Source organism: Dermacentor silvarum, chromosome 2 (assembly GCF_013339745.2).
Source record: "Dermacentor silvarum isolate Dsil-2018 chromosome 2, BIME_Dsil_1.4, whole genome shotgun sequence".
In the NCBI taxonomy this organism is placed as follows: Eukaryota; Metazoa; Arthropoda; class Arachnida; order Ixodida; family Ixodidae; genus Dermacentor; species Dermacentor silvarum.
The window spans coordinates 115,750,508-115,761,425 of record NC_051155.1 but is presented as its reverse complement, the minus strand read 5'-3'; the positions used below and the strand labels follow the sequence as shown (position 1 = coordinate 115,761,425).

At 42.9% G+C, this 10,918-nt stretch overlaps 1 long non-coding RNA gene across 1 annotated transcript in view; it reads left to right on the top strand.

The window, feature by feature from the left end:
• The first annotated feature begins 869 nt into the window (after positions 1-869).
• LOC125943137 (uncharacterized) overlaps positions 870-10,918 on the top strand; it is a 32,058-nt gene continuing 22,009 nt past the window's right edge. Inside the window, exon 1 of the long non-coding RNA XR_007465588.1 lies at positions 870-1,001. This is a non-coding gene — a long non-coding RNA (uncharacterized LOC125943137). The remainder of the gene's footprint in view (positions 1,002-10,918) is intronic.

The following is a 10,918-nucleotide window of genomic DNA, read 5'->3' as shown; positions in this document are numbered from 1 at the left end:
CCATATGTTACATTTGCGTACAACACGGCTCGCCAGGAGACAACACGCGTGACACCTTTCAGCCTCGTCTATGGCCGGGAAGTAACAACACTGTTGGACGCGATGCTGCCACACGAGTGTGGTGATCACGAGACTGGTGCCGAGGAGTTTACGCAACGCGCCGAGGAAGCAAGGCAGCTTGCACGCTTGCGCATCCAAGAGCAACAGAACTACGATGCCAGACACTACAATCTTCGACACAGACCCGTCACGTACAACGTCGGCGACCAGGTGTGGGTTTGGACTCCTATTCGTCGGCGGGGGCTATCTGAGAAGCTCCTGCGAAGATACTTCGGGCCGTACACAGTTCTACGCCGCATCAGTGACGTGAATTTTGTGCCTGACAGTCCTAACTGCTCCAAACGCCGGCAGCATCTGCCCGAGGTTGTGCACGTGCTTCGTATGAAGCCATATTCTGCATCATGACCTCACTTTTGCACCAGCACTGCACTTTCTTGGGCGCTTGGCGCATCGGGACGATGCTTCTTTCAAAGGAGGGGCAAATGCCACATGCTATATCGTCGCCGCGGGTATGTGCCCGGCCATGGAAACGACGCTGAAGTAGCGCGCGGGTAGAAAAACAGAGACGACAACGACGTTGCGTTTTGCTGCTCAGATAAAGTGCTTGTATACGTGCTGTACGCCCACTTCCACGTCTCCTGCGAGGTCGTGACAATATTACAAGATTTGTTAATAAATATGGCAATGCACATCTATGAAAGCGTGGATTTGTATGCGCGTTTTTGTGTGAATGCGCGCTTGCGCTGTTGATTCTTTGGCGGATTCCGGAACTTTGTGCGTGCGGCGTATGTGTGCGGGTTGCGTGATGAGTTTGCTGCGTTTTCTGTGCCATTTGCCTCGCTGTGACGTCATTGGTATATTCCAACTTGTTGCTCGCTCTTTATGGGCTACACGTTGCCTCGAAGATCACCATGATCGCCTCCGACTCAGCCACATCGAAGGTGAGTGAGTGTTTCGAATTCCACTTGCTCGTTCATTGCGACGCTATCAGCAAAAGTGCGTACAGAGCCCGTGCGTGTCTTCCACGCGCCTCTGTGCTCGTTTTCATTACTAGTACTATCCTTCCGTTGCGAGAATTGGTTGTGCAGCACTAGATTTGTGATATTGAGCATGAAGTTTCGTCCTGATTTAACTTCACAGCGCGCTTGCGGCGACGTAAAGCATGCTGCTATGTGGAGCCAGCTAAAACAGGGCATGTTGTGTCACGGCCAGGCTCGACTGGCGCGCGCGCTCGCTTCTTGCGAACGCGCGCGCCAGTCGAGCCCGGCCGTGGTTGTGCGCGCCACGATTTTTGGTACGGTGTTCCAGCACCGATTGAAATTAACCTTATTAATGAGCGCTCGTGCTCTGCTGTTTTGGTGGGCAGCTATGTGGAGCCAGCTAAAACAGGGCATGTTGTGCGCGCCACGATGTTTGGTACGGTATTCCAGCACCGATTGAAATTAGCCTTATTAATGAGCGCTCGTGCTTTGCCGTTTTCGTGGAAACAATGCAACGTGAAATAATCCGAACTGTACTGTAATCAAGTATATTTCGTTCGCGCAACGCCGTCCATTGACGTGCATCTACTACATGGCGTGTCGGGATCGGCGAAAATATGCGCGGGGCGTTTTGCCGTTCTAATGTATTCTGCTGCGCTGTTCGCTTGAGGATCGAGTGCCCAGACTCCGCTGACACGCCGTGCAGTAGACACGCGCTGTGGCGCGATAATAATAAAGAATTGCAATGGCGTATATGTGATTCTATGTGATAGGTGAGATAAAAAAGGGTTGATACCAGTGAATGCTGTGAAATCATCAGGTTATGTGTGGTTTGTTTTCCACCGGTACGCGCGCGCTGAACTTTTTTTTAACCATTATCTCCCTTCGACGCCATCGAGTACTTCGCGCTAACGCCTTCGCGTAGGCGCTCTATATTCACGGAAAAGGCGGATTGTGTGGGATGCTATGTTCTGCTTTAGTGAGATGAAACATTCAAAATAATGTCATCGTGCCTTTGGCCCTTCAGTAACTGATTGATATAACTAAGTTCGAAAATCAGTAAAGGAACGAGATGCTTGGGCATATTTGCCGTGTCGTCCCACTGTGCTCCCAGTGGTATGTAAGCGTTATCGACAAATGTCAAAAATTAGCAAGGCTTTTTATGAGATAGAAGCAGACAGCTATGTCAATAAGTTATTTTTGCTTTGAATTCACACACTAAAGAGGAGAGAGAGTTAAAGGGGAGCGTATCCTTGTGATCTAAATGACGCTTTGCCATAAGCTTGGAACAATGTTTTGTTGGTGGAGCAGTTCTGTGGAATACTTAGAGAGTAAGAAAACTGCAGTAGCAGCAGTTAGACGGGGAGTAAAAAATGCAGCACTGGTTTTATATGAACGAGCTACCTTTAAGATGTGGCCGCAACAGTTCATGCAGTAGATGAGCAAAAATAATTTTAAAATTTAGGAGAGAAATTAAAAATCAATTATTTGCCCACCTCACACTGCCAGTGGCAAGAGCAGCCATGCTTTAATGTTTTCAATCAGTCATTTATATCCATCCATTTATGTCTGCCTAATCGTCCATGTAGATGTTTTGATTGTTGCTTTTGAGTTATCGTGGCGTCACATTTTAATACTGACATCTGTTTTCAGTATCAAAATGAGCCTGGAGACGCGACAGCCGGAATGCGAAAGGTGAATTCTTTGGCCATTCATCATCTAGCGTCACCATGATCAAATGCACTGTTGCCAGGAGAATGTATTGCCGGGAGGTATTCTCCTTAAGATTTAGTAAAACTGGTAGCATTAAGTGTCTCCTTTGCGATTTTGCATAGCCTTTGATTTGCGAGTCGATTAATTTATTTGATGAGGTGGATGAGGCACACCCTGTCTTTGTGTCTTATGTACACATTCAGCTGAGTAGGTCTGGGACACAGCAAGCGAATCTGATGTGTAGTGGTAATATCGCATTAACGTGGACAGTAATCTTCCTGTTTGAGCTGCTTGCCAACACAAGCAGCAGTTGCCCACGATGGCGTGAAAGAGGTTCATGGAAGAATGGCACATACTCTGAGTAACATACCCAGAGATCCAAGCAGGCCCATCAGATGGTTATTACCCACTTCCCGTCTACATAGCAGCCCTACCCATTAGGCCATTGACCACCAAGTGACACAAATTGGCTGGAAAATAGTTAGACAGACACCCGAAAGTATGTGAAGTATCCTAAAAATGCTACTTGCATTAAAGTTTTCAATGCTTTGTTTTACTTACTATTTTATTTTGTACTGGGTGAATCCTTGTTTTTATGAAGCACATGGCATCCCAACAGCATAACAAGCTATCACATTTGTTTTAGTTGTTTTTATTAGTGACATTAGTTGACATTTTAGGTCTGGAGCAGGCAGTGTTTCTGTGATTTATTCGGAGTATGGCTGTTGTGTAAATGTGCTTAAAATCCTTAAACTACCTCACTAATATTAAACGTGCCGTTTCACATAGGTTGGAGAGGTGCTCATTCCGATGATCCTGGCACAGCTTGCCATGGTGGACCAGGCAAGTTTGCAAGGGCCTTGATTCACCATGTGTTCACTGAGGAGAACCTCTTGGGCCACTAACTTCTCGGAAACACCACCACCAATAGGCAAAAAGAGGCTCTTGGCCTTATCAGGGTCAGCCCTGTTATAGGCAAGTACCGTACATCCTTTTACTAACCCATTGCATTTTTGCCTTCAAATTTTGTACTTGGAATTACCAGCTTGCTATTAGCACAACAAATGACTTTCAAGTAGCCTGTGTCTGCAACTACGTGCTACAATATCCTACTATTTGGAATGAATGTTCATTTGATCTCAAGTCTCTAACGCCTCCATACTAAAGTGCTAAATTTTAAAAGCAGCCTTAACTGCCAGAAGTGATTGGTGGCTCCAACTGACAAAGTTAGGTGTATTTGCGCATTAGTTCACTACTTGACTGTCATTGCAATGAACAGTTGCAATGAAGCAACTACCAATCTGTAGTATCAATCTGTGAAGCTTGCTACCAATCTGTTGCTATAGCGGGTGTGCTTAAGTAGCCTGAAAGTGTTATAGGAATTGTGGAGAAGCTATGCTCAAGTGCAGTTACTGCTCAACTCGAGGGACAGCACTTCCACCAAATTTCAGCAATCAAAATGGCCCTCCACATTCTGTAACGCAAAACATAGTGGTTTCACCTATTTCAACAGACCACATTGAATTAAAGTTGCTCCTGTCTTGAAGGAGGTCCGTGTGGTGGCAGACAGTAGCCTTTAAGCAGAATGAGCTTAAGTTACGGGGCATAATTGTTTGGTTGTTTCGATGAAAGCAACAATAGGAACAGTTGCCAAATTCGTTGTCAACATTGCTATGTTTAGCAATGTCCATTCATTCTAGGCACTCAACCAATTAAGATCCAATTTATCACATTGTATTCTAGGATGTGGAAAAAACAAAGGTATTTATTTGACTTTTCCTCACGTTCCCATAAAATGATCAGTACTCAATAGGCCCTTGGCAGCTACTATATAAAGCTTCTTACAGAACATGAGGCATGTCCACAGCTCCCACTCTGAAATTGTTGGAAATGTCTCCTGCTTTCTTAATTCAAGGACGCACTTGCCTGTTTTCAGTGTTATTATAAACCAGTGCTCAAGTACTATGGGTTTAGATTTATCAAAGCTTGAATGAGCTTTGTAGGTGTTCATGTTTAACCCTTTGAGGATCACATATTTCCTGGCAAACGTCCCCGAATTTAAGTGTTATATTTTTATTCTGGATCGTTCTTCAGAGTGACCTTTCGAGAAAAAAAATGGGTAAATAAGTTTTTAGGTCACAAAGTGACAAAGATTTCTTAGTGTCCGCTGTTTTACACCATGTTTATTGTAGCATGCAAGGCAAACTAGCATAATCACATATTTTAAATGTAACGACACTCACAAAACATTAAACTAGTTGAATACTCCCAAACTACTGCAGTGATGGGCACCATAGAATAAAGAGAAAGATCAGTTTTGGAAGAAGCCAAGGGGCAACAGCACAATCAGGATTTTTGTAGAAGTCGCAGAAGGTTAAAGAATCTGTAATGTGATGCTTGGGGACACTTCATTCTTGAAAGGTATGCTTATTTATATGTTCTTTCGCCGCCTCATATTTATGGTCGTGACCACATGATTTGTTTCCACCACTCGACATGTATGGCAGTGACCCTCAATGGAATAGCAGAGCCAGTCCACTTGCATATTTCTCTTGTAAGACTGAGCATTTCTTCGTATTTCTTCTTCGCATTTATTTGTGTTAGTGTAACCAGGTCGGCGTGCAACTGCAGTAAATCCTCGTTATAAGCAGTATTTTGTTTTCAGTTGAGAGGCATAAGAATGGTCATCACGATGCGAGAAGTGCACTCCAGTAGCATATGAGCTTGTAAAACAAATTCAGATATACCACACTCAATTCTGGCCGCATAACCGTATTTGGAGCAACTCCTGCAAGGAAAAGTGCAATAAAGTGCTGCACATTTTGATTATGATTGTTGAGAGAACTTATTTTAGTTGCCAGTAGTCTACCTTTAAGTTTTTTCACCAACTGTATGAAGTCTTTTTTCCACCATTTTGTTCCTAAGAAAGCAACGTTCACATTTTCACACCAAGGATATTCATGAAGTTATTCTGCCACAGTGGGCTTTTCCTGTTTGCCTTCTGCATATTGTACTAAGTGGAGTCCTCCGGTGCCACTCCACTTTGAAAGCTGGTCATTCTCTAGAATTGAACTCGTGAAAACTTGGAATAAACAAAACAAATGAAACAGTTTCATTATAACAGGGCGTACTGTATATCGCACTTTTGCATGTGGAACATTGATCTTTAACGTCATGCTGTTTTTCCTTTTTTTACAGGCTTTACCTGTCACAAGTTTCCTGGGACAAACATGACCTACATTAAGAACACTCTGGCCTCACTTCTCGCAAGGGACCTGAAGTGTCTAGAAGAGCTGAAGTCTGTGGACAGTTCAAGTGTTGTGCACTTGTAGCCCTGAACATTTTTTTTATTATTATGATGTTTCTACTCACGTGAAAAGCCCAGGTTGGATGGTTCAGACACAAGTACTGTGTTGTGATTAATAATTAATTGCACAAGTGTTGCGCTTTGTATTTTAGTGCATTTTTACGTCAATCTTTAATATATTTCTACAAAAGCTAGTGTTTCTTGACTATTTTATTTCATAGGTATCTCGGGTCATTTCATGCCAAGACTGTTCCATGACGGCACACCATTTCAAGTTTGTTTGATAAAGTAAAAGTAGGCCCAGTGAGAAATTTTACAGAAAATTAGGTTTCATACGTACACCGGAAAGTGGAATCTGTGCTATTGTCAGAGTGGTTCTGTTTAAGAAAAACTGCATATTAACATATGTTTGTAGTAATGGTTTATTTTGCTATTTCAAAACAGTAAGAATTAAGTGTTAAAGTTTGCTTAAATTCAGAGTGCAACAACAGTTCTCGGGCAAGGCAGCGATGTGCTTTCTTTCATGTATGCATGAAATCTGATTTCTTGTAAATTCTTTCATTCTAACTTGTTTTGCGGCACTCAAAATTAAACAAAATTTCCTCATGCCAGTTTCATTTAAGGCTTCCAGCAGGTAACTAATGGCCACTGTGTATCAGATAAAAATCTTAAGTAGTCAAAGTGAATAAATCGCTTGGTATGTAGTGACCTGCCCAGGAATCTAGTAATCATGACAGAAAACGCAACTGGATCCTGCAACAAGAAATGCAGCACAATAAACTGCTGCCATGGCACAAGTTATTGTAATTACCATGTCATTTCAGAGGTAGATAACGTTTAGTAAAATGGGCGCACCATTTAACCAACAAATAAGAGTCTCAGTGGGCTCATGCAGATTGTGCCATAATTATTAAGTTACTGGCTACCAAATAGAGAAATCAAGTACATTTTAAATGGTATTTACTGTAATGCTTGTATAATATTTATTTTCTATTTATTTCAATTTTTAGAAATGTTTTACTTTAGGGCCACGCAAACTTTACATCTCTCAGTATTTAATTTTGTTATTGTATCAAGCTGCTGGCAGTTTGTAGATTGATTTAGGAATTTTTTTATCTCAAGGCAGGCATGGCTGTACAGTTAACAAATGTTTGGCTTCAATAAACAATTCATCTAGAAAAAAATGCTTTTTGTCCACATAAATTTTGAGCTGGTGATTTTGTGAAGGAGTATTCATTTTGTGTGTTAAGCCAATTAAAAAACTGGCTTAATGGTTCTGCTAGCAGCTCTATAGTATGTTTTATAACAGGCTGTATCTAAAAGTGGTTTTGATCCCTAGGTGACCCAGGTCTTCTATACAGAAGTGCCTGAATTTAAGTTTGCCCCTGTCCTCTAGTATGCAAGGACCACATCAATATGGATGGCATCAGTGGTAATGCCATGAGGCTCAACGTAGCTCAGCGGTATTTAAAGAAAAGTCTAGGGCAGTTTTCAACACTATTCACCAAACAGCATATTTCAGTGGGCTCTCAAGTGATTCCAATAGTGACGTTCAACACTGCTCCAATAATATTTAAATGGTGTTGCATTATTGACTAACATTGCACGTTGGGCTTGTTGGTATAATATAATGAAGGCAAAAGGCGTGCATCAGAAACAGGACACAAGAGGAAGAACACAGACAACACATGTTTGGTGCTTAATGTGTGTGTTGTCTGTGTTCTTCCTCTTGTGTCCTGTTTCTGATATGTAGCAACTTTTGCCTCCATCAAGCAATATTGACGTTTAACGCTCATCCAATAATACTTCAATGGGGTTTCAATATTGATGTTCAACAATGCTTTAATAATATCTCAATGGGGTTTCAATATTGATATTCAATACTGCTCCAATAACATTTCAATGGGGTTTCAATATTGACATTCAACACAGTTTCAACATTATGTCAATAAGGTTTCAATATTGGAATTCAACATATTTCAGCAATGTCTCAACAGATTTTCAATATTGACATACAACACATCTTCAACAGTTCTTCAATGGGCTTTCAATATTGAAATTCAACGTGGTTTCAACAATCCATCAATGACTTCTCAAATTGAAACGACCCAATGATGTTTCAACAAAATGTCGCGGGCCAATTTTCAACACCTGTCAACAATTTCCTCAATAATGTTTCAACAAAGCCTCAATGTGCTTTCAATGCTATTTGTTGACATTGACCAATGACTTTTCAACAACTTTTCAACAATTTTTTTTGTAAGGGTATGCGTTCGGATCGCCATCAGCTGAAGTAACTTGTATTTTAAGTCATATGGTTATTTCTCCTCACACAATCATCTGGTTTCCGGCTCACCTCGGATCACATATGGCCTCCATGGCGAACTTGAACGAGATCGCCCACGCCCGAGCGCGCCAACTTACTCACCGCGCTAGGCAACCTGGGAGATCTTCGGGCTCCAAGCTAGCGGTCTTTAAGGACACTCTCCTCACTTTTAATAAGATCATCAAGCATTACCAGTTGGGCAGCAGGGTCTTCCCCTTCCTCATGCGAACTTCTCTAGAGCATGCTCCATACCAGGTCATACCGTAGTCTTTATACCCACAGCCAGTTCATCGAAGCCCTTAATCCAGCATTCCCTGAGTGTGGCGCTGCCTGCACGTTACATCACATACTCTGGCCGTGTCCCACATTACAGGATCATCAACGCACAACCGAAGAGAAATGGAGCTCCATGCTCTGGAGCTCAGACCTTCCACATTAACTCAGGGCCGTCCAGAGGGCCCGCAACGTGGCGGTGAGGCTCGGCCTACCCGTCCCGACGTAGGAGCGGCCCGCTGCTGTACCGCTTTGAGTAGTAGCGCTCCTCAGGACATAAATAAAGTTCTCTCTCTGTCTGTCTGTGTGTTTACGGTTAATACCTGCTGAGTAGACTTATATATTGAAAAACCATATTGATATTCTGTAAAACTGTGGTAATATAAAATACAATAACAAAACTTTCATGCAAAACAGTTTCAAAAATGTTTGACAACTTCGTAAATACCGATATTTGTGTAAACTTTGACAAGTTCTTCATGCCACCACCTCTATAAATTGGTATAACCCTTGCAATATTATTTGTTTAGGAAACGTCAGTGTTGATTTTAGATTTGCTACTTAAGCAAAAACCTCCGATGTCAACGAGTCGTATACAATGATTCAATCGTGTATAAGCTTCAATTCAGCTGCTGGCATCTCATCTGTACCTGACGCAACAGTACCTTTAGTTGAATATATTAAGTTAGCTATATCCGCACTGTCAGTGGAATGTATAAATATAGAACTGTGCAGCGCTTCGGTTTCCACAACACAAGAGCCTTGTTTGCTTTTCAAGCAACTACTGTGTGCACCCGCTTTGGAGAAATGACGGTATATTGCCAGTTTATTTCTCCAATGCGTGAGTAAGGCGGCGAGGAAGTGGCTTAGCGAGCGGCTGTTTTCAAACGAATCACAAGCAAAAGCATCACACCTGTAGTTTTCACAGCTACATAGTCTTTATTATGCAAACGGAGAACGTGTGAGGCTCAAACAAAAGAAACAAACAGAAAAGCGCTGACCAAACTTGCGCGCAGCAATGCTGCACCTGCCTGAACATTTGGTTGCAACGTAACGTTAAAGTTAAGCATAGGTTGTGACGTGGTGAACTTTGTTATGTAAAAGCTAAAGAACAATGATGTAGAGTCCTTTGTATTTACGTTTTAGTGCACGCACGATATCACAGAGTCCTCTATTTCCCCTATAAGCGCAACAAATAAATTGAGCACTGTGTATCCCGTTAGCTGCTGAAACAATAGTGCCGCGTGCTCCTTTGTATAGCTGAGGCACGTTGATAAGCTGTCCAATTGGCCCACCCATTCCTGCCTACACAAAATATTGATGGTGTGATTCCTAGTGGAATACAGTGTGCTTGTGCGTGTTCCTGTTTGCGGGCTTGCATGTGCGTGTGTTTTGGTGGCGTTCGATCCTGCATACCTCTATAATGAATGCATGTAGCCACACACAAGGTTTCCGCCGATCCCCGCGGAGGGCGCTCAAGCCGTGGCCAATCTTTGGACAGGAATGTTCTCTTTTGCCGAATGCCGACGGTATACAAACGGCAAGCGTACGAGAAAATGCAGACGCAGGACAAGGCGATAGCTTCCGCAAGCAAGCAAAGTGTACGAGCGTAAAACCAACCACAACAGCTGTATTGATGAACGCATAGAGCACGATCGCTACACGAAATTGACTGCGCGAAAGCGAGGGGGATGTTGGCGCGCGACAGACATGAAGTACACATATATGCAAAAAGATCACGTGGAAGGCATGCTTGCTGCTTGTCCCTGAAATAAGAGGCGACCAATTTCACGGGTCCCGGGATCGATACAGGGTCAACTCGTTTCCGGGGCGGAATATTTTACGAGCACTCACAATTGCAGCCCTGCCTATCCTTGCTCAATATCCGCGTGCACCGGCTGCTTTAGCATTCTGCCCCACTCCTTACTGGCCAAAGAACGCAAGAAGGGCGATTCGCTGCTCCTACTGCAAACGCAGGGGCGTTCATTAAGACATTTAGGCATTATACGTAGACACACACACACGCGTATTGTACGTATGTATGTATGTATGTATGTATGTATGTATGTATATATAATCAGATGGGAAAAACCCAAAATTTTGCATACACCTAATGGTATCTCCGTATGCTCAAAACCACCATCTGATTATGAGGAACGCCGTAGTGGGCGAATCCTGATTAGTTTTGACCTCCTGAGGTTCTCTAACATTTCCAGAGCAAGGGACACGGGCGTTTTTTTCTCTCTCTTTTCTTTCTAC